Source organism: Lathyrus oleraceus, chromosome 3, assembly GCF_024323335.1.
Source record: "Lathyrus oleraceus cultivar Zhongwan6 chromosome 3, CAAS_Psat_ZW6_1.0, whole genome shotgun sequence".
NCBI lineage: Eukaryota > Viridiplantae > Streptophyta > Magnoliopsida > Fabales > Fabaceae > Lathyrus > Lathyrus oleraceus.
Window position 1 is genome coordinate 159,961,986 of NC_066581.1, and position 2,903 is coordinate 159,964,888.

A 2,903-nucleotide genomic window follows, 5' to 3' on the forward strand; every position below is an offset into this window, starting at 1 on the left:
TGTTTAATTGAAAAGATGACAAAGTCTCCATTCACAGGAAAAGGTGAAAGAGTTAATGATCTTTTGGCCCTCATACATACTGATGTATGTGGACCACTGAACATACCAGTCAGAGGAGGTTTTCAGTACTTCATCACATTCACTGATGATTTCAGTAGATATGGTTATGTGTATTTAATGAAACACAAATCAGAGTCCTTTGAAAAGTTCAAGGAGTTCAAGAATGAAGTATAAAACCAATTAGATAAGAATATTAAAACTCTACGATCAGATCGAGGTGGTGAGTATTTAAGCCTAGAGTTTGATGACCATCTGAAAGAGTGTGGGATCCTATCCCAACGTACTCCTCCTGGAACACCCCAATGGAATGGTGTTACCAGTTACATCCTTGAGCAAACAAGTTAGCAGTCTCTTCGCCTTGTTCCACTCATCAAAAGTCATCTATCACCAAGAATTTATTTTACGCATTAGTCATTTAATTTTACTTTGAGCACTTAAGGTTCTACGTGTTCTTGAGCAAAATTCTCCCTGCTCAGAGTCAATCAATGACTATGATGCATGGAAAAATGAACGATGGTATATGTAGTAAGCCCAGCCGAAGAGAATGGTAGAATAACAAATTCAGTTATAATTAATGGACACTTGGTGAATGATGAAAGCATCATAGAATAAGAGTTGCTTATTCTAGTGAACCATGATATAAGGCATCATAGAATTCGAATGATTGATTCCTTTAACGAATACTTAAATAATTTCCATCCATTTTTATCTATCTCTCATTGCTTTCTTTTGGCGTTGAAAGAAGCTATCCCACAAGCATCAGTTTTGAGTCTTTTGTTTTGGAGCATTAGACAAAACGAAATGCGAAACTCTAGACCTCTTGGCAACATGCTCACAAAGGTTATAGGATTCAAACCAACTTAACTCCATCAATTATATATTATATTGCACAATACTTAATTTATAGCCAAAGAGACTTTCTACAAATGTTAGTTTCATTCGTTAGAATTAGCAAGTCTAGTTCATTCAAACTTCAGTGTTAGACCATATAATTATGTTAGGTTCTTTGTTTTTCTTCTTCTTTTGAAGAGAAAAATAATTATATTGAATCTAAAATGTGTTGTATGATAAAATCTATGTTTTGTGTAAAAAAAATAATTTATAGTTCTAGTAATTATTTGTGTGTATTGTGTTACTTGCTGCTAGATAATTGATATCTAAAACGTTTTTGATAACTTTGCCATTGTTGAGATATAGCTACAAAATTCAAAGGTCAATTTATTAGTTCGGTTCATGCTTGGGATGCATGTCCACTCTCCTTTTTATTTCTTAAATTTATCATAATAAAAATATTTTGCATATAAGAAAATTAATATAACTCGAGTTAAAGGAATTTAAAACTTCTTATGAAAAACTAATTATATTTAGATGATTATTCGACAAAATGACTATTAGATAGAAACAAATATATAAAAACATTAATATTTAAGAATCAAAATTTCAAGAAATAAGACATTCATAATTAGCAAAAGACAACTCTAACAAAAATAGTTTTTTCTTTATGTTACCAAAACAAAGTTGCATTAATTTTTTCAAATGATGGCCTTGATAAAAGTGTTGAGACAACAACATCAATATTCACTTTAATTTAAGTCATGTTAGTCGAACACAACTTCAAACGGACACCGTTGTTGAAAAGTAACTCTGAATCCCAGAATATTTCTAAGTCCCAGACCAAATTTTCTTCGACAACCAATTGACACCAGACTGTAGACCCAGACCAAATTTTCTTCGACAACCAATTGACACCAGACTGTAGACCCAGACCAAATTTTCTTCGACAACCAATTGACACCAGACTGTAGACCCACAGAAGGCCAAAACAGCTCTGGGGATAGGTCGTAGCAGATCGAAATGGCAGTGTGAATAGCCTGAAGCAGACTGAAACAACAATGTGGATAGGCCCACCAGAAGGAAAATCTCCCTACACTAGAACAAACAAGAAACAGTAGTCTCGACTGGCTTCTACAAACCAAAAACTACCGAGCACACCGGCCTTGACCACACTCCCCAAAACCAGACTGTGACAGAAACCCTTTGATGCAAAGAAGAAATTATTATCTAGCCGCAAGTTACAGCAAATGAAAATACACTACAACTCTTTGATGAAAAGATAAATATATTTTCATTGCTAAATCCACTAGACCTTCTTCTAACAGAAAATACAAAAATATACTGCAGTTGAGAATACCAAACGCATAACAGCAAATGTTAGTTTCATTCGTTAGAATTAGTAAGTCTCATTCATTCAAACTTCATTGTTAGACCATATAATTATGTCAGGTTCTTTTTTTTTCTTCTTCTTTTGAAGAGAAAAATAATTATTTTGAACCTAAAATGTGTTGTATGATGAAATCTATGTTTTGTGTAAATTTTTTCATTTATAGTTCTAGTGATTATTTGTGTGTATTGTGTTACTTGCGGCCAGATAATTGATGAAAGATGCCAATTTGCAAATAGAAAAATTGATAATAAAGAACAGAGAAACTTCAAACACACTCTGCTCATTTCAATTGCTGCAAAAAATGTTTATACTTAATCTTTGAAAGTGAGAAAGAGGTTGAATTGTGTATGATTAAAAATCTCTTTTCACTTCTGATTATGGAACATCATAGATGAAAAGTTTATTTCTTTATTCTTCAACTCTGTTTTAGAACCTAAAGTTTCAAGCTCAGATTCTGATATGAGTAAGAGGTTGAATCAGAACTGAGTTTGACTTCAGAGTTCATTTGCAAAGCGGAATATAAATGCAGAAGTAAATAAATAAACATATGATTTATTTTGGTTTCTCTCAAATCGAGAATAGTGCAGTCCCCTTGTATCACAAGAGCTTTTAACTATAA